The sequence below is a fragment of the Lampris incognitus genome, chromosome 6 (genome assembly GCF_029633865.1).
Source record: "Lampris incognitus isolate fLamInc1 chromosome 6, fLamInc1.hap2, whole genome shotgun sequence".
Classification (NCBI taxonomy): domain Eukaryota; kingdom Metazoa; phylum Chordata; class Actinopteri; order Lampriformes; family Lampridae; genus Lampris; species Lampris incognitus.
Window position 1 is genome coordinate 35,856,276 of NC_079216.1, and position 22,077 is coordinate 35,878,352.

The window sequence follows — 22,077 nt, forward strand, 5'->3', positions numbered from 1 at the left end:
TCCACATCAAGTACACGCCTGGAAAGGAAATGCTAACAGCAGACACTTTATCCAGAGCGTTTGGTGCTGTGGAAACACAAGAGGAGTCCATGACTTCAGATGAAAAGGTAGTCTATGCCATGGAAGCAAGTGAGGCTCTGGAAAGAGAGATGCACGAGAGGCTTAAGATGGCAACTGAGGAGGACCGGACCTCACAAAAGCTACTAGACATTCACCAGAGAGGGTGGCCAAAGCTAAAAAAAACAGACAGATGCTGAGCTTAAAGTATATTGGCCAATCAGAGACACAATTACAATAAATGGGAGGGGGGTCCTGATGACAGGAGACAGATTCATTATCCCTTAAAAGTTGAGATCAGACATGCTAAAGAGACTGCACATAGCCCACCAAGGAGTACAACGGACCAAAGAACAGGCACGCAAGTATCTATATTGGCCAGGCATAATGGCTGATATAGAGCAAATGGTTGGGGGCTGCCCCACCTGTCAACAACACCTACCAAAGAATCAGAAGGAGCCACTAAAATGCCATGAGCTGCCAGAACTACCATGGTACAAAGTAGGTGTGGACATTTTGAGCTACAAGGCAAATCTTTCCTGCTCACAGTAGATTATTTCTCAAAGTATCCTGAGGTCCAACAAATGCGTGACAAAACAGCAAGCACAGTAATAGCAAAGTTGAAGGCTGTGTTTTCCAGACATGGTGTTCTGAAGGAAGTGGTGAGTGACCACATGCCATTCACTAGTGCTGAGATGAGTCAGTTTGCAAGTGACTGGTGCATGACATGGACATTCTCAAGCCCAGGCTATCCACAGTCTAACGGGATGGCAGAACGCACAATAAAGACCATTAAACTCATGCTAAAGAAGGCGGAGCAGACTAAGACAGACCCCTACCTGGCTCTGTTGACTTTAAGGAACACTCCTGTGACTGGACTTGGTCTCTCTCCTGCAGAAATGCTGATGGGTCAGGTCCTAAGAAGCACATTGCCAGTAGCCAGTGCTGTGCTAAGACAGAGGAATCCGACAAGAGTCAATCAGAGGCTACTTAAACTGCAACAAAGACAAGGTGAGTACTACAACCAACATGCAAGACCCCTCTCTGTGCTCGAACCAGGAATGGCTGTCAGTATAGAGACTCCACAAGGCTGAAAACCTGCCCTGGTAGAACTAAAGAGACAGGAGCCAAGGTCATATAATGCTGTGACGGCTGCAGGACAAAGGTACAGGAGGAATAGGAGGCACTTGAGAACAATTCGGAATGACACACATTCGGAAATAGAGGACGGTAATGTCAGTGTCACTGAGCAACCACCTCCAAGCGAGCCTGCAGAACCACATGTACATGACGCGACAAGAAATGTGGAACAACCAGTCAACTGTTCAGACACACAGGTCCAACACATCAGAAGTGGCAGGCTGGTAAAGCAGCCTACCGAATTCAGTGATTTTCAAATGGGCTAACCGTAAAAGTTAGGCTCCTATGGTGGGTCATGTGCTAGCAGGCACGTAGCCAGGTAGGTGGTTTTCGTGTCTGAACCCCCCCCGAAACCCCACGGCCCGTCTGAAATGGCACCAATAATTATTTAGTTATCGTTTTGATTATTTGTCACTGCCCCTCTAGCCTACTCATACACTGCATCTATCGTGACTGACAGGCGTTAAACCTGTCAGTTAATTTGTTTCCAAACATGATGTATCTTATTGGTCTGTTTCGTAGAACAAATAAAATCACATGCTTTTGATTGGCCCAGGGGTCTGACGAGTCAGCTAAGCAACCTGCCACTTGTTATGCTAGCTAAATGGTCGATCTATAGTTTGCTTTTCAAACGCAATGGAGCCGCCGAAAGCTACCTGTAAACCAGGCAAGAGCAGTAAAGTTAATATTCGTAAAATCAGTGATTTTTTTGTTTCAACGTGTCCCGACTCAAAAAAGAAAAAAAAGAACATTACAGATGATCTGGTCACTAACGTTACCGATTTTCCGAAGCAAGTGTTAGCAGACCCACTGCCCTCCTCCTCGGAAACGGAGCCAGTTAGCAGACCCGCCGTCCTCTACCTCGGAAACGTTTTCACACGACTTTGTGGATATTGTAACCAGGTTAAAATTAATGTTTTTATTTTATTTTGTTTGAGTATGAAATATCACCAAATCCTGTCTGTGTGCTGTTATTTGTGTTTACTACATTTTAGCAGTGATTGACTCTCCTATCTTCTCTGCTAACCGAGTAATGAGCATGGCTAACTCACCCACTGGCTGCTCGCTGTTACCCAGCACAGCCCCTTCGCTGATACCTGGCCTGGCCCGTTCTACGTAGCGTGTGGAGGTGAACTGAGGAGTGCCAAATGTGGTCGGGTCTCTAGGTCCTGGTGCTCTGGTGTCTGGTTCCCCGCCCTCTAAGAGCTGCCCGAAACTCATATCTACACCTAGCCGTAAACCCCCACCCACATCTAACTGGTACCCCCTCTCCATAGCACACTGGCGATCCAAAAGATCCTGATCAGCAATGTTACTATTGTATTTAGAAATCACGTCAGGACACAGCGCTGTCGCTCGACACAACCTCTCCGTGGCATTCTTTATTTAGACTGACACAGCATCAAAGGCAGACCCGATCAAACAACCCAGAGCCCGCAGGCATCACCAATCGATCCCAGCACAATAGAACAGCACCAAATCAAATGCAGCACTGTCGATGTGTGCATACATAACATTTCCCCCCCCCCCCCGGGCAGGATTTCAAACATGAAAGGTTGACACAAAGTCCTCTAGGTGGCCAGGGCGTAAACGTGTGCGAACAGGTCGCGGGGCGGCCTGAGGCTGGGCAGGCCGAGGTGGGGAGGGAGATGGCAGGGGGAGCTGAGGCCCAGAAATGTCTGGGGCCCGTGTAGGAGCTGCATGAAGCCCCGGGGCGTCTCGCCATGCTGAGGGAATGGCTATGGTTGTGTCACCAGCTGTGTGTGGCGGAGCTGACACCTTCCGTAGACGACTGGAGTGCCACCGAGTGCCATCGCTGAGGAGGTAAGTGGCTGGGCCCAGCTGACGGGTGACTTGGAGAGGAGATGACCAGTATGAAGCCATTTTATTGTCCCTGTGGGGCCTGCGGACCCTGACCCAGTCTGACACATTGATGTCTGGCACCCTGGTTCGTTTTGACTGGTCAAACCGTTGCTTCATCCGCGTCTGCTGACGAGTGACTGAGGCTCTGACCCCAGAGGGAGGTGCCTGAGGTGTGGAGGGGCGGAGCCTGTCAAGGGGCATGCACAGTTCCCGGCCTAGCATGAGAGAGGCTGGGGAGACGCCTGTGGTCGAGTGCTGTGTGGCCCGATAGTGTAGCAGAGTGTGACGGATGGCCTGCGTGAAAGAGCACCCTTGGGCCATGTGTGCTCTGAGGCCGTTCTTCAGTGACTGGTGAAAACGTTCAACGCCGCCATTGGCCTGGGGGTGGTAGTACGCAGTGCGTATATGACGGATGCCCTTGCTTTCGAGATAAGCAGTGAACTCAGCAGAGACCATCTGAGGGCCGTTGTCAGTGGTGATGGCCTTTGGGAGGCCCCAGCGAGAGAAAAGAGAGTCCAGGAAGTCGATGATGATCTGTGAGGTCACAGTGCCGGAAGTGGTGAGTTCAGGCCATTTTGAGTGTAGATCGTAGGCGACCACCATGAAGCGTTGGTGGTGGGGAACTCCATGGATCTCACCACAAATGTCCAACTGCAGGTGTTCCCAGGGCTGAGAGGGCCAGGCGAGAGGTTGCAGGGGTGGGGGAGCCTGGTGGCCAGTCTTGCCACTCACAAGGCAGGCAGAACAGTCCTTCACCAGAGCCTCAATATCTCTGTCTATCCCCGGCCACCACACCAGGTCTCGGCAGCGCTGTTTCAGTTTCACAATGCCCAGGTGGCCTTCATGCGCCGTATTCAAAACACGTGCACGGAGAGCAGCTGGGACCACTGTGCAAAACCCACGTGCCACGCAGGTGTCGTTCCAGCAGGAGAGCTCCTGTCTGACTCGGGCGAACGCAGCCAGCTCCTCTGGGACCTTGTGAGGCCAGCCGTTCTGGATGTAGGTGCGGAGCTGGGAGAGGACAGGGTCCTGTTCGGAGGCTGCCCTCAGCTCCTGCAGAGAGACAGTGGCCTGGAGGGGTGTGTGTAGCATTTGGACAATGTCCTTTTCCACACAGTCAGTGTCCGTCTGTGGAGCTGGGGTGGAGACAGAGCGAGAGAGCAGGTCGGCGACAACATTGTCTCTGCCTGGGGTGAACTGCAGGCTGAAGTTGTACTGGCGGAGGCGGTCAGACCAGCGGTGCAGCCTCAGGGGTTTGTGGCCTGTCCCAGATGTGGACAGCAGCGCTGTCAGGGCCTGGTGATCTGTCCTGAGGGTGAAGGAGCGGCCATAGAGGTAGAGGTGCCACCTTTCACAAGCCCAGATACAGGCTAACGCCTCACGCTCACCCACGGAGTACCGCTGCTCGGTCAGGTTGAGGGCACGGGAGGCGAAGGCAATGGGCTTCTCCACACCGTTCTGGGTTTGAGACAGCACGGCCCCTATCGCTGTGGCTGATGCGTCACAGGTCACAAAGGTGGAGCTGGAGATGTTGAAGTGAGCCAACACTGGTGGTGAAGTCAGTTGAGTCTTGAGATCACGCACAGCGTCACTGCATGCCTTTGACCACACCCATGGCTCGTCCTTACGCAGCAGCTGGCGCAGGGGGGCTGTGGTCGCAGAGTACTGGGGAAGAAACCTCAGGTAGTAACTTGTCATACCCAGGAAGGAGGCGACCTGGGCGGCCGAGCTGGGCTCAGGGATGGCCTGAATGGCGTCCACGTTGGATTGTAGTGGAGTTGCACCGCTCGCTGACAGCCGGAACCCCACGAAGTCGATGGCTGGCACAGAGAGGACACATTTCTCAGCATTGAGAGTTAGCTTGTGCTTGGACAGGGCTGCGAAGACCATGTTAAGGCGCTTGTCGTGGATTTCACTGGTGGGCCCGTGTACCACTATATCGTCCAGATAAATGGCCACGCCCAGTATGCCAGCCAGCACGGAGACCATGATTTTCTGGAAGCAGCTAGGGGCGGAGCTGAGACCGAAAGGCATCCTGGTGTAGCGAAACACTCCTGCATGTGTCACAAAGGCTGTGAGGTTTCGGCTGCTGGGGTGGAGGGGCACCTGTAAGTACCCCTGTCTGAGGTCGAGCTTGGAGAACACCTCAGAGCCATAGAACTGAGCAGTGAGTTCTTCTGAGGTGGGCAGTGGATACTTATCAGGGACCACTGCCTTATTTACTGCACGTAGATCGACGCAGACACGCAGGCCCCCCGACTTCTTCTTAGCCACCACGAGGTTTGAGACCCAAGGTGACGTGTCCACCGGTTCAATGATGCCAGCTTCCAGCAGTTGTTGCAGCTCGGCGGAGACCCCATCACGGAGAGCCAACGGGATGCGGCGCAGTGGTTGGATGACAGATTTCACAGCAGGGTTGAGGAGAGGTTGATGGGTGAAGGCGGAGAGGCAGCCAAGCCCCATAAACAGCGATGGCCACTTCTGCTGCCAAGGTGTGGCGACAGTCAGGATTGCTGCCCCCCTTGTGTCTAAGAGGGAGAACCCCAGAGCGGAGAACAGGTCCAGGCCCATCAGGTTGGCCCCACGGCGTGCCACATGAAAAACTGCATTAGGCACCAGCTTGGTTCCATAGCGGACAGTCAGTTGGAGAGAGCCAACCAGATCGATTTTGGAGTCACCATACCCACAGAGGACAGCTGAGGGTGCGGACAGTGGCAGTGAACCGAAAAATTGACTGTAGGTATCAACATTCAGGAGAGACACACTTGCACCGGTGTCCAACAGCAGGGGAATGCACACATCATTAATGTTGACTGTGCATGATTTGAATGACACTGGCGCAGAGCTCACCTTGTGAATGACGGCGGTTGAAGACTGGGGGGTGTGGCCCTCTGACCCAGCCGGGGAAGATCGACAGACGTTGGCAAAGTGATTGTGCTTACCGCAGCTACGGCATGTCTGGCCACGGGCAGGGCAGTTCTGAGCCCTTGAAACATGAGACCGAGACCCACAGTTACCACAGGACTGTTGAGGGCGGGGCCGAGAACGCCGTCGTTGCAGTTGCAAGACGTCCCCAGTGGAGTCGGCGCCCGCCTCGCTCTGGCTGGGTTGCGTCCCGAGGGGCAGCCGTGAGTAGAGGGAGGAGTCGTTGGCAGCTTGACTGGAGGTGGCCACTTGCTGTGTATTTAGCATAGCAGCACACTCAGCTGCTCCCTCAACCTGTAGTGCGATGGTAATTGCTCTGGACAGCAGCAGATCATCTTTTTCCAGCAGGAGAGTCTCACGCACCTTTGCGTTGTTGGTGTGTTCGATTAGCTGGTCGCGAACCATCTCGTCCTGAAGCGGGCCAAACTTGCATGAGCTAGCTAGCCCTCGCAAATTAGCTACGTACTGCCGCACAGACTCACCAGGCAGTTGGTGTCGCTGACGGAATATAAATCGCCGAAGGAGGGCACTCTGTGGAGCAGTGAAATGGGTGCTCATAAGTCCCACAGCTTCGGCAAAGCTTGTGACGTTCCCCAGAGTCCCGAGCACACGATGACCCTCTGCTCCCAAGCAGTGAAGCAACAGAGCCGTCTTCCTAGCCTGGCTCACGTCGTCGAGCCCTGAGGCGATGATGTAATTTTCAAAACTATGTAGCCAGCGAGTCCATGGTACCGGAGGCTCGCCAGGTAATGCCAGGAAGGGGACAGGTGGTGGGAGAGAGATATCAGCCATCCTCGTCGCCAATATTGTATTTAGAAATCACGTCAGGACACAGCGCTGTCGCTCGACACAACCTCTCCGTGGCATTCTTTATTTAGACTGACACAGCATCAAAGGCAGACCCGATCAAACAACCCAGAGCCCGCAGGCATCACCAATCGATCCCAGCACAATAGAACAGCACCAAATCAAATGCAGCACTGTCGATGTGTGCATACATAACAGTTACCCCCACCTACGTACGAACCACCCTCTGCCATGTTCCTACCTCTAACACTCAGATAAAATAAAAAATAAAATAAAAAAGTGAAAAGCTCAATTCATTTAAATAATTGAATCTAGAAATCACTAAGAGATTGAAACAATCACACACAATCAACAAATTCACCAATAGATTAATCACATATGCACATATCCAGTAGTTTAGATCAATAGATTATTCACACGAGTGGAGTCCGGGCAGTGGTTGAACTTCGACCCCCACGTCCGTAAGAAACACCGCTCTCGCTGGAGGACTGGACGGTTGTCGAAGGGTTTGAAACCAAAATAAATGGCAAGGTGGGCCAAATAGAGTCCTGTGTGTCCCCGCTCCTTCCTTGATCATGATGATGAGAGACTGAGGGCCCCCCACAACACCTGGGGCCCCACCCAACTAGAACACAACGCAGAGCTAATGATGAGAGTGACGGGCATGCAGCAGGCTGACCAGCATAGAACAGCATAGGACTGCCCCCGTTACATTGGTGCCGTGACCCGGATATTTGTATATACTGAAGGAAGAAAAACACACGAAAAAAAAAGGAAAAAAAGGTTAATGTTGATGTGATTGAAGGACTCGTGTGAATAATCTATTGATCTAAACTACTGGATATGTGCATATGTGATTAATCTATTGGTGAATTTGTTGATTGTGTGTGATTGTTTCAATCTCTTAGTGATTTCTAGATTCAATTATTTAAATGAATTGAGCTTTTCACTTTTTATTTTATTTTTTATTTTATCTGAGTGTTAGAGGTAGGAACATGGCAGAGGGTGGTTCGTACGTAGGTGGGGGTAACATTGCTGATCAGGATCTTTTGGATCGCCAGTGTGCTATGGAGAGGGGGTACCAGTTAGATGTGGGTGGGGGTTTACGGCTAGGTGTAGGTAGGAGTTTCGGGCAGCTCTTAGAGGGCGGGGAACCAGACACCAGAGCACCAGGACCTAGAGACCCGACCACATTTGGCACTCCTCAGTTCACCTCCACACGCTACGTAGAACGGGCCAGGCCAGGTATCAGCGAAGGGGCTGTGCTGGGTAACAGCGAGCAGCCAGTGGGTGAGTTAGCCATGCTCATTACTCGGTTAGCAGAGAAGATAGGAGAGTCAATCACTGCTAAGCTGCAGGAAACACAAATGCTTAGAAACACACACACAGACAGTGCTAGGTCTGCTGAACAGTGTTCGGAGACAGTGCCTAGTGTTAGAGTAGTAATGCAGACAGACGCTAGGGAGCCTCCTATTTTCAGGGGCGACAGCTCTGATAAGTTTACAGTTCATGAGAGGGAGAGGGATATCAGAGCATATGTCAGATGCTGTCGGAGATGTGTGTTTGGGAAGACCCCCAGAGCCAGCTGCTTGCGCGCCCCTGGAGAGCATTAAAACCTCCGCACCGATGCAGCTTGTGTGTATGGATTTCTGGTCCGCTGAGGACAGTAAGCAGCGGTCAGTCGATGTCTTAGTGGTTACTGACCACTTCACTAAGCTTGCTCACGCGTTCCCCTGCACCAATCAGACAGCGAAGCAGGTTGCCAAGAAACTCTGGGATCATGTATTCTGTGTTTACGGGTTTCCGGAGAGAATACATTCTGACCAGGGCACAAACTTTGAGAGCAACCTGATTGCAGAGCTTCTCAAGTTGGCGGGTGTAGCGAAGTCCCACACGACAGCCTACCATCCTATGGGTAATGGCGGGACAGAGCGTTTTAATCGCACGATGGGGAATATGCTCCGTTCCCTTCCGCTTCAGCAGAAGCAACAGTGGCCTCAGCAGATCCATTCTCTCACGCTCGCGTACAATGCCACTGTTCACGAGACCACGGGTTATGCACCTTTCTTCCTGATGTATGGGCGTGTCCCAAGACTGCCGGTGGATGTTATGTTCAGGCAGGTTTTGCATGATCCTCACGTTGTTGACTATGACTCTTATGCTCAGTCTCTGCTTTCCTGTCTAAGGAGTGCAATGGAGATCGCTCAGAAGCACTCCACGGCTGAGCAGCAGCATCAGGCGCGACAGTACAACAGACATGCCAAGGGCACTGTCCTGTCTGTCGGGGATCGTGTTTTGGTTGCGAACCAGAGTGAGCGAGGGAAGAGAAAGTTGGCTGACAAATGGGAGAACGGAGTGTACACGGTTGTCGGTGTCAACCCCAATATCCACGTCTACAAGATTCAGGATGCAGAGGGGCACACCAGAGTGGTGCACAGGAACCGTTTGTTGGAGGTCAACTTCTTGCCCCTTCCTGAGTTAGATCAGGGTGAGGAGTCCAGTACAACCAGTCAGTTGCTTGACTGCGCAGAGTCCGATGAGGAGGACAGTGCAGATGGCCTGACGGTCTCAGGGGATGCAGTGGGGCTAGCAGTCTCATCACTTGGAGATTCGCCTAGATCTGAGTGGGCAGAAGCGGAAGAGTTCATTCCGTCTAGTCTGGTAGTCAGTCCTGTGGGGGCCACTGCTCAGACTCCACCCAACACACACGCACCACACAACACACATGCATCACACATAGAGGCATCACACTCACTCGATGTTGGTGTTATATCTCACACTGATTCGCACACAGAAGCACCACACTCACTCGATACAGATGTTGCAGCTCGCACTGTCTCACGCACACAAGTAGAGAGCGATGGTCGGGTTAGGACACGCACAGGGAGGGTGGTGAGGTCAGTGAACAGGTTAATAGAATCTATGGCTCAGATGCCATTTCTACGGAGTGTGAGGGTTTGAACTTTGATGGAGGTTGGAGTCATTCAAACTAGTTTAATGTGAGTTATTAGGTGTCTATCAGACAGGGTTGTTTTGGGCCAAGTGCATGGTGTGGCGTATCAGGCGTCACATTGATCTAGGGGAATACTGAGACTTGATCAACCTCATTATTTTCTGAACCTCGTAACCGAGGTAGCTCCTAAGTTGACTGGAGGACTAGGTCCTTCTTTTCACTTGTGCCAGTAGTCAGTGATGGGCTTTTCCTTTCCTCTTTCTCTTTTTATCCTGCTGTCAGGATGTTGGTGAATTTCAGGAGGGGTGAATGTAACCAGGTTAAAATTAATGTTTTTATTTTATTTTGTTTGAGTATGAAATATCACCAAATCCTGTCTGTGTGCTGTTATTTGTGTTTACTACATTTTATTTTATGTCATTATTTACTTTTATGTATGTTTTCCAACGACCGTCATATACGTGTACTGTCGCTTTAAGAGAGAGGTCTTGTGGGTACACGGAAGAGGGAACGCGGGAGAGGCCATTTTTGTTTTGTGGGAGGAGTCTCAAGCAGCAATCGAGCCGAGCCACACGTGTTTCTTACCGTGGGACAGTTTTGCTGGTTGAGGAGAACGTAACCTTGAGTATCCCTGTAAGAAGATACTGCAAGCTGTGGGATAAAATACTTGTTTATCCTTTCTTACATCGGAGTCCCGTGGACGGTTTCTCCTTCTAACGCACACGAGTGGAGTCCGGGCAGTGGTTGAACTTCGACCCCCACGTCCGTAAGAAACACCGCTCCCGCTGGAGGACTGGACGGTTGTCGAAGGGTTTGAAACCAAAAGAAATGGCAAGGTGGGCCAAATAGAGTCCTGTGTGTCCCCGCTCCTTCCTTGATCATGATGATGATGATGATGAGAGACTGAGGGCCCCCCACAACACCTGGGGCCCCACCCAACTAGAACACAACGCAGAGCTAATGATGAGAGTGACGGGCATGCAGCAGGCTGACCAGCATAGAACAGCATAGGACTGCCCCCGTTACACACGACTTTGTGGATTATATTGGTGGGAAAATATCAGACGAACAGAGAAGAGAAATATACTCACTGGACTGGACGGCCAATATCGGACAAACATTCCCTACAAAACTAGGAGGTAAACTACGTTTCCAATGCCATTGGATTGACCAGTTTAGCTGGCTAGTATACTCAACAAGGTCCGACGGTTGTTTTTGTAAGCACTGTGTTGCGTTTGCAGTCGAGCATGTGGGCAAGGGAGGGCACAGACAAGCTGGCAAGCTAATTAATGTCCACTTCTCAGACTGGAAACATGCTTTAGAGACGTTCAAAGACCATGCACAAAAGGCATATCACAAGGATGCATGTTTGAAAGCGGACAATTTCCAAATGGTTCTCAACAATAAAATGGATGCAATTTCACTGAGGCTAGATTCTGAGAGAAAAAATCGAGTCCAAGAAAACAGAGAAAAACTCAAAAGTGTAGAGCCGAAGGAACGGAGAAGACCGTAGGTTCACACTTTAGCCGTGTAGGCAACTTTCTTTAATCCACGGTAAATCCGAGAGACAACCAAACCTCAGCTCGACTGAGCGGAGGTGGCAAGAATCCTCAGAAAACTGGCTGGACAACCATAACTTAACCCTGCGTTAACCTGCCCGGGCAACCATGACTTAACCCTTAGTTCCTGGGTTGAATTCTGTCCCCAATACGTGTCCACCACATGAGCCCCCCCAGAATTCGCCCTAGTAATCGAAGTCAGGCAGGCGCGGGGGGACGACAGGCCGTCCGCGGCGGCTCCGGATAACAGGGGCCGGAGTGTCTCCGGGAGGCATTGACGCGGGCCTGTGGAGGTCGGCCTGAGGAGCAGAAGAGGCAGCTCGGGCCTCCACGGGGGGAGGAGGCGGAGCCGGGGGACGACCGCGACGAGGAGGTTGGGCTAACTCCAACGGCTGCGTCAAGTCCAGGTGTGCGGGTTTAACTCGGTCCACTGAAACATGCTCGGCCGTGCCCCCAAAATCCACCACCAGGTGCTTAGTTCCCCGTTCCAGGACGCGGAAGGGGCCGTCATAAGGGGGTTGCAGAGGGGGGCGGTGTGCGTCGTGATGGATGAACACGTAGTCCGCTGACTGCAGACCTGGGGGCACCTGGGACACCGGCGCGCCGTGTTGGGCGGTAGGGACGGGTGTGAAAGCTCTGACCCCGTCCAGCAAGGAGGCTCGTTGGTCCACAGCTGACCAGGGACGCGTTGCATTGGGCATGAAATCGCCTGGGACTCGCAGCGGCGTGCCGTACACCAGCTCCGCAGAGGAGGCTTGTAGGTCTTCCTTCGGGGCGGTCCGCAGGCCCAGCATGACCCATGGGAGCTTGTCGACCCAGTTGCAGTCCTTGAGAGTAGCCCGAAGCGCAGCCTTCATGGACCGGTGGAAGCGCTCACATAGGCCGTTCGCCTGAGGGTGGTAGGCGGTAGTGCGATGAAGCTTGACGCCCAGAGCCTCACCCACAGCATTCCATAGCTCTGAGGTAAACTGTGGCCCGCGGTCAGATGAAAGGTCGGAAGGCGTACCGAAACGTGAGACCCACGACCCAATAAAAGCCCGGGCCACATCAGCAGACGTCGTGGATGCCAGGGGAACAGCTTCAGGCCAGCGCGTAGTCCTGTCCACCACAGTGAAGAGGTAGGTGAACCCCTGGGAGGGGGGTAGGGGACCAACCAGGTCGACGTGGACATGGTCAAATCGTCTCTCCGGCACTGCGAAGCGTTCCAGGGGCGCCTTAATGTGGCGGTGTATCTTAGCCCGCTGACAGGCAACACACGAGTCGGCCCACGCTTTCACGTCTCTCTTAAGTCCCTCCCACACAAACTTAGCAGAGGTCAGGCGCACGGATGGCTTACCGCCTGGATGAGAGAGGCCGTGCACAGCTTCAAATACGGGGTGTCTCCAGCTGTGCGGGACGATGGGCCTGGGCTGTCCTGTGGAGACGTCACACAGGAGGGTGACACCTGTGTCGCTGAAAGGAACGTCCTGCAGGCGGAGCCCCGTGTCGGAGGCCCGGAGACGGAGGATGCTCGGGTCCGTGGCCTGGTCAGCGGCCATCTGTGCATAGTCAAGGCCTAGGTGGACCGCTCCAATCACTGCCCTAGAGAGGCAGTCAGCTACCTGGTTAGACTTACCAGCGACGTGCTGGATGTCGGTAGTGAATTCCGAAATGTAGGAGAGTTGTCGCTGCTGGCGAGCGGACCATGGCTCGGCCGTCTTGGACATGGCAAACGTGAGGGGCTTGTGGTCCACGTACGCAGTAAACTCGCGGCCCTCTAGCAGGAAACGGAAATGCCGGACGGCGAGCCAGAGACCGAGGAGTTCCCTGTCAAAAGTACTATACTTGCGCTCTCGGGGTGTAAGCTGGCGACTGAAAAAGGCCAAAGGCTGCCAAGCCCCCCCCACCCACTGTTCGTGAACCGCACCAACAGCATAGTCCGATGCATCCGTGGTTATGGAAATAGGCGCTGTAGGTGAAGGATGCGCTAGCAGGGTAGCCTGGGAGAGCGCAGCTTTAGTCTCGGTGAACGCACGGTCCCGCTCTGCTGTCCAGTCGACCGCCTGGTTGGGGGACATGCCTTTCAGCGCCTCGTACAGTGGCCGGATGATAAAGGCGGCTCGGGGAATGAAGCGGTGGTAGAATGTCACCATCCCGATGAACTCCCTGAGCGCACGAGCTGTTTGGGGGCGCGGAAAGGCCGCCACCACTTCCACCTTTGAGGGCAGGGGGACTGCCCCGTCCCCAGTGATGCGGTGCCCGAGGAAATCAATGGCTGTCAGCCCGAACCAGCACTTCGCCGGGTTGACGATCAGCCCATGCTGGCTGAGGCGTGTGAAGAGGGCATGAAGATGGGACAGGTGTTCTTCCTCGGAGGCGCTGGCGATGAGTATGTCGTCCAAATAGACAAAGATGAAAGGAAGGCCACGGAGCACTGAATCCATCAGCCGCTGAAAGGACTGGGCCGCGTTTTTGAGTCCAAATGGCATTCGTAGGAATTCAAATAGGCCGAATGGGGTAGTCACCGCTGTCTTGGGGATGTCTGAGGGGTGCACGGGAACTTGATGATAACCACGGACCAGGTCGACTTTTGAGAAGACGCATTTGCCAGACAGGTTTGCAGAAAAGTCCTGTATATGCGGGACAGGATAGCGGTCGGGCGTGGTGGCGTCATTTAGTCGGCGGTAGTCCCCGCATGGGCGCCAACCTCCATCAGGCTTAGCGACGATGTGGAGTGGGGACGCCCACGGGCTGTCAGAGCGGCGGATGATCCCCATGCGTTCCAGGTGCTCAAACTCAGACTTGGCAATGGCGAGTTTGGCGGGGTCGAGACGCCTGGCTCTGGCGTAGACCGGGGGCCCCTTCGTAGCAATGTGATGCTCCACCCCATGCTTAGCGGTAGGTGCAGAGAAGGTAGGCTGGGTGAGGTCAGGGAACTCAGCGAGGAGGCGGTTGAACTTGTCTGCCTCTGAGAGAGAGTTGGCTAGACCTGCATAGGCCGCTTCCCTCCGCGTACATGCGAAGGAGGAGAAGGTTAAGGCATCGACCAGACGGCTGTTCTGAATGTCCACTAGCAACCCGTAAGCGCACAAAAAATCAGCTCCGAGGAGGGGAAGTGTTACATTGGCCATGACGAACTCCCACGTGAAACGTTGTCCACCAAAACACAGTTCTACAGACCGCACGCCGTAGGTGTGGATAGGGCTGCCGTCAGCCGTCGCCAACTGGGGGCCCCGCTCCCCGCCCATGATGTCGACGTCAGTAGCAGGGAGCACGCTTCTCTGTGCGCCCGTGTCACAAAGAAATCGCCGACCGGAGATGGTGTCGAGGATGAAGAGTAGCCTGCTCGTATCGCCAACACTCATGGCCACTACTGAGTGTTGGCCCTCTCGTTTCCCGTCGGCCTGTAGTTGCAGGGGGAACGGCACCGTTTAGCTTTCGCACCAAATCGAGCGTGGTACATACAGAGTCCAGAGGGCTTGTAGCGGTCTGACGCTGTGGCGCCACCGTCGGGCCACGCCCGCAATGTCGGCGGGGGGCCAGTGAAGGTAGGAGCCAGCACCCCGGCATGGGAGGAACGTTGTGTAGCGACGAAGAATCGGTCAGCCTCCTTTGCCAGCTCACGGGGATCAGTGATGGTGGAGTTAGCGAGCGCAGTCTGGACGTGGGGCGGCATGTTGCGCAGAAACAGCTCCATAAACAGGAAACATGGCTTTTCTTGACCCAGTAGGTTTAACATCCTGCTCATTAGCTCCGATGGTTTGCCATCTCCCAAGCCCTGAATTGCGAAGAGGCGACGTGCTCTCTCCGTTGTTGACAGTTCAAAAGTTTCAAGGAGGATATGTTTAAGTGCGGCGTATTTACCATCGGCCGGTGGGTCGGTTATGAAACCGCTTATCCTGGAAGCCGTAGCGCACCCCAGCGCTGCCACTACGTAGTAGTACCTGGTCTCGTCTGCTGTTATGTCTCTGAGCGCGAACTGTGCCTCAGCCTGCGCGAACCATGTAGCCGCGGAAGACTCCCAAAACTCCGGCAGTTTCATTGCAACGGCGTTCGTAGCCATAATGTGTGTGGTTTCAGAAAACTTATCCGAAAACCGACGTCGGGGTCACCAGTGTAGAGCCGAAGGAACGGAGAAGACCGTAGGTTCACACTTTAGCCGTGTAGGCAACTTTCTTTAATCCACGGTAAATCCGAGAGACAACCAAACCTCAGCTCGACTGAGCGGAGGTGGCAAGAATCCTCAGAAAACTGGCTGGACAACCATAACTTAACCCTGCGTTAACCTGCCAGGGCAACCATGACTTAACCCTTAGTTCCTGGGTTGAATTCTGTCCCCAATACGTGTCCACCACAAAAGCATCATTGCAACGTTGATTTTTTGCGGTCGCCAAGAACTCGCCCAGAGAGGTGATATTGATTCAGGACCAGTGACATTGAATGAGCCAACTCACAATGACGGAAATTTCAGGGCTTTACTCAGGTTTGGGGCTACATCTGACGACACAGTAATGTTACAACACTTGAGTAAATGTGCAGCAAACGCTAGCTACTGCAGTCCTGATGTACGAAATGAAATAATCAGCATAATTGGAGATGTGATAACAAACAAACTGGTGCAGAAAGTAAACTCCGCGCACTGTTTCGCTGTGTTGGCAGATGAAATGGAAGATGTTTCAGGGCGGGAGCAGCTTTCTGTCTGTGTCAGATACATGAACCAGCATGACAGCCAATATAGCATCAGAGAGGATTTTTTGTCCTTTATTGATATCGAGAAGTTAACCGGGGAGGCAATCGCCAATTCAGTCGAAAGTCAGTTGACAAATGCAGGCGTTGATTTACAGTTTTTACGTGGCCAGGGATACGACGGCGCATCTGCCATGAGTGTCCGTTTAAATGGTGCCCAAGCTAAAATCAAAGAGAAGCACAAGCAAGCAGTTTATGTGCACTGTGCCAGCCACAGTTGGAATTTGGTCCTAAACAAGTGCTGCACTGTACAAATGGTGCGAAATTGCTTTGGAATTGTCTCGGAAATCTGCACTTTTTTTTCCATGATTCGGCTTTGCGGTCTGCATGCAGTCTGCGACACGAGACGGAGCGTCTTTTACCCGACTGCAAGAAAACGCGACTGACGAAGTTGTGTGAAACGAGATGGGTCGAACGCCACGACGCAATATTTACATTCAACGAGTTTTTAGACCCTGTGCGATCCAGCCTGCAGAAAATCAGTGAAACCTTCACAGGAGACACATCTGTCAAAGCCACTCAGCTCTTTAATTCAATTGACAATGCAGAATTCATGCTGTCCATGAATGTGAGTGAGAAGATGCTTGCAAAAACCTACCACCTGTCCACCTTCCTTCAGAAGGAAAATTGTGACTTGGTGAGTTGCGTTTCAGCTGCTGATGCTGTTATTAAGCAGGTAGATGAGATGAGGGCTAACTCTGAGATGGAGTTCAGGCAGATTTTCCAAAAGACCTCTTCCCAAGTATGGGGTTGAATTTCGACCACGAAGAGGCATGGAATGCAATGAGGATCCATTGAAGGCCTGTGAAAATCACTACCGGCAAAAGCTTTTCATAGTCATGCTTGACTTTTATTCATCACAGATGAAGGAACGCTTCAGCAAACACAGAAATGTGATCTCCAACTTCTGCTCCTTACTGCCATCTAAGGTCAGCATGCTGAACGACAGCTCAGCCCAAGCGCTCTCCAACCTGTATCCTGATGAAGTGTCACCGCATCTGGAAGTTGTAAAGTCAGAAATTGACACCTGGCGGGATAAATGGAAAGATGCAACTTATGTTCCACAAAATGCCATTGAGGCATTAAATGCCTGTAGCAGTGAGTTGTTTCCAAGCATCTTCAAGCTTCTCCGCGTTTTGACCACGCTTCCTGTCACCAGTGCCCATGTCGAGAGAAGTTTTTTCCCGTCTGGGAAGGATCAAGGACAAAATGCGCAGTACAATGACGGAGCACAGAGACATTGTGGTGACGCCGGAAGAGGTACTGGACATCTTTTGCAGACAAAAAAGACGATTGGACCTGCTTTTATAGGGTAAGACCCACTTTTATTTATTAATGCATTGATGATTATCTATGGGCCATTAATACGTTGACATTTACCGTACGGTTGGGTATTAGGCTATCGTATACAGTGTGGGAATTTTATTTACCGGTAGCGTTCGGCAGTGTTGCCCGACCCCCCCCCCCCAAAATATCTTTCTGGCTACGGGCCTGTGTGCTAGAAACCTCTGACCCCGGTGACAGTGTACAAAGACTGGGTACAAAGTGTACAGAGTTCTTAAGAAGAAGAAAAAAAGAAAAATAGAAAATGTAATGAATGTCTAGTATGAACAATGAATGTATGACGAATGTAACACTGTACTGATGTCAAGAATAGATATAGTAAGCATTCAAAGCCAGACCTTTAAACAGTTCAGAGGGGTCTTGTGGACAGTGTTATATCTCCATTTTGAAGTTTAAGAAAAGATGAACAAAGGAATTTGTTTCTTAATGCAGTAAGTTCAAACTGATAGATAGTGGAACAAACAAGGCTATAATGTGATTGTTTTGTTTTTTGTGCTGTGGAAAAAGGGGGATGTAGTATATGGGTTTGAACATATTGTTGCGAATTCGGGGGGCAGACTGGGAGACCGTCGCCACAGCCGGGACGCGAACCAGTATCTCCCGCTCCGCAAGCGACAACGTTAGCCAGTCGACTAAAGGGTCTGACCCGTTAGTCACCGTTAGTCAAAGACCAACGTGTCGGCTTATCCATGCACGTTACACTACCCCCCTCCTGCGGGTAGCGCGTCCCCGCTTTTAAGCATATCAGCTCCTCAGGGCGCCTACACTTCCAATGGCCTTACGGTCGCTCCATCCCACTTCTGACACCAATGTAGCGAATTCGGGGGACAACGCAACCACAGGAACTGCCGCGGCCGGGAAGCGAACCCGTATCGCCCGCACCGCAGGAGACATCGCTAACCGCTAGACTAAAGGGTCAGACCCGTTAGTCAAGGACCAACGTGTCTACTTATCCATGCACGTTACAATATACATGGAGTAATACGGTGGTGAGCCTATACTATAGGTAATACGACGAGAGGCCAGTAGGCGCGCTCTCAGGCGGATGTACGTAAGCAGAACTGAAGTCGGTTAGGATACGCATGCACGGTTGTTGTTCTTTGTTCCTGAATAAAGTTCATAAAAAGGACTACCCGCCAGTCTCCTCATCAGTATAAACCACAATAATATAGTTATAGTTAGGTAATATGTTATATATTACACAAATATAGAACATATTACGTATATGTTATAGATTACATAAATATATAACATTTATACAGCACTCATCAGCTGCTAAATTTAGTGTGCAACGCACGAAAACAGCTTGTACTGCTATGTATTAAGTTTTTTTCCTACATCTGTGTTGATATATACATACGTGTGCACACACACACACACACACACACACACACACATATATATATATATATATATATATATATATATATATATATATATATATATATATATATATAAACTCCCTTGCCCCCCGCAAGTTTGGTGTGAGATGGAAGAGAAAGAAGAATTCTGGAGTGAGTTGGATGATGTGTGGAGAGGGTACCCAAGGAGGAGAGAGTGGCGATTTGAGCGGACTTCAATGGACAAGTTGGTGAAGGAAACTGAGGTGACGAGGAGGTGATGGGTAGGTATGGTGTCAAGGAGAGAAATGTGGAAGGACAGATGGTGGTGGATTTTGCGAAAAGGAGGGAAATGGCTGTGGTGAATACATATTTCAAGAAGAGGGAGGAACACAGGGTGATGTACAAGAGTGGAGTTAAGTGCACACAGGTGGACTACATGTTATGTAGAAGGCACGATCTAAAAGGGATTGGAGACTGCAAGGTGGTGACAGGGGGAATGCAGCATCAGATGGTGGTCTGTAGGATGACTTTGGAGACCAAGAAGAGGAAGCGGGTGAAGGCAGAGCCGAAGATCAAATGGTGGAAGTTGAAGAAGGAAGACTGTTGTGTGGAGTTCAGGCAGGAGTTAAGACAGGCACTGAGTGGTAGTGAAAAGTTGCCGGATGGCTGGGCAACCACTGCAGAAATAGTGAGGGAGACAGCTAGAAAGGTACTTGGTGTGTCAACAGAACAGAGGAAGGAAGACAAGGAGACTTGATGGTGGAATGAGGAAGTACAGCAAATTATACACAGGAAGAGGTTAGCAAAGAAGAAGTGGGATAGTCAGAGAGATGGAGAAAGTAGACAGGAGTACAAGGAGATGCAGCGTAAAGCAAAGAGAGAGTTGGCAAAGGCAAAGGAAAAGGCGTATGGTGAGTTGTATGACACGTTAGACACTAAGGAGGGAGAAAAGGATTTGTACCGATTGGCTAGACAGAGGGACCGAGCTGCAAAGGATGCGCAACAAGTTAGGGTGATCAAGGATAGAAATGGAAATGTGCTGACAAGTGAGGAGAGTGTGCTGAGAAGGTGGAAGGAGTACTTTGAGGGGCTGATGAATGAAGAAAATGAGAGAGAGAGAAGGTTGGATGATGTAGGGATAGTAAATCAGGAAGTGCAGTGGATTAGCAAGGAGGAAGTGAGGGAAGCTATGAAGAGGATGAAGAATGGAAAGGCAGTTGGTCCTGATGACATACCTGTGGAGGCATGGAGATGTTTAGGAGAGATGGCAGTGGGGTTTTTAACTAGATTGTTTAACACAATCTTGGAAAGTGAGAGGATGCCTGAGGAGTGGAGAAGAAGCATACTGGTACTGATTTTCAAGAACAAGGGTGATGTGCAGAACTGTAGCAACTGCAGAGGTATAAAGTTGATCAGCCACAGCATGAAGACATGGGAAAGAGTAATAGAAGCTAGGTTAAGAGCAGAGGTGATGATTAGCGAGCAGCAGTATGGATTCATGCCACGAAAGATTACTACAGATGCGATGTTTGCTTTGAGAATGTTGATGGAGAAGTATAGAGAAGGCCAGAAGGAGTTACATTGTGTCTTTGCAGATTTAGAGAAAGCATATGATGGTACCGAGAGAGGAGGTGTGGTATTGTATGAGGAAGTCGGGAGTGGCACAGAAGTATGTAGGAGTGATGCAGGATATGTATGAGGGAAGTGTGACAATGGTGAGGTGTGCAGTTGGAATGACAGATGGGTTCAAGGTGGAGGTGGGATTACATCAAGGATCGGCTCTGAGCCCTTTCTTGTTTGCAATAGTGATGGACAGGTTGATAGACAAGATCAGGCAGGAGTCTCCATGGATGATGACATTGTGATCTATAGCGAGAGTAGGGTGCAGGTTGAGGAGAGCATCCATGGATGATGACATTGTGATCTATAGCGAGAGTAGGGTGCAGATTGACGAGAGCCTGGAGAGGTGGGGGTATGCACTGGAGAGAAGAGGAATGAAAGTCAGTAGGAGCAAGACGGAATACCTATGCATGAATGAGAGGGAGGACAGTGGAATGGTCAGGATGCAAGGAGTTGAGGTGACGAGGGCATATGAGTTTATATACTTGGGGTCAACTGTTCAAAGTAATGGGGAGTGCAGGAGAGAGGTGAAGAAGAGAGTGCAGGCAGGGTGGAGTGGGTGGTGAAGAGTGTCAGGAGTGATTTGCGACAGAAGGGTACCAGCAAGAGTTAAAGGGAAGGTTTATAAGATGGTTGTGAGACCAGCTATGTTATATGGTTTTGAGACAGTGGCACTGACGAAAAGACAGGAGGCGGAGCTGGAGGTGGTAGAATTGAAGATGCTAAGATTTTCATTGGGAGTAACGAAGAAGGACAGGATTAGGAACTATTATATTAGAGGGACCGCTCAAGCCGGATGGTTTGGAGACAAGGCAAGAGAGGCAAGATTGAGATGGCTTGGACTTGTGTGGAGTGGAGATGCTGGGTATTATTGGGAGAAGGATGCTGAATATGGAGCTGCCAGGAAGAGGAAAAGAGGAAGGCCAAAGAGGAGGTTTATGGATGTGGTGAGGGAAGACTTACAGGTGGCTGGTGTGACAGAGGAAGATGCAGAAGACAGGAAGAAATGGAAATGGATGATCTGCTATGGTGACCCCTAACGGGAGCAGCCAAAAGTAGTAGTAGTAGATAAACTCCCTTTCACCCTTTTTGGGTAGTGTGTGTCTATTTCAAGCTCTGGTCCTCTACTAGAGGCCTGGGAGTTTGAGGGTTATGTGCAGTATCTTAGTTGTTCCTAGGACCGCACTCATCTGGACAGAGATCTCAGATGTTGTTCCCTGAATCTGCTGGAGCCACTGTCCCAGTTTGGGGGTCACAGCCCCTAGTGCTCCTATTACCACTGGGACTACTGTGGATTTCACCTTCCACATCTAATCTAGGTCTTCCTTCAGCCCTTGATATTTCTCTAGCTTCTCATGGTCTTCCTTCCTGATGTTGCCATCGCTTGGGATTGCTACATTGATCACTACTGCTGTCTTCTGTTCCTTGTTGACCACCACAATCTCTGGTTGGTTAGCCAGCACCTGCTTGTCAGTCTGAAACTTGAAGTCCCACAGGATCTCAGCTCTGCCAACCACCTTTGGCGGTGTCTCCCATTTGGACTTGGGGACTTCGAGTCTGTATTCAGTACAGATATTCCTGTACACTATCCCAGCCACTTGGTTATGCCTTTCAGTGTATGCTTTCCCAACTAGCATTTTACACCCTGCTGTATTATTCATTCATTCATAATCCAAACCGCTTGCCCTTACTGAGTGTCGCAGGGATGCTGGAGCTTATCCCAGCAGTCATTGGGCGGCAG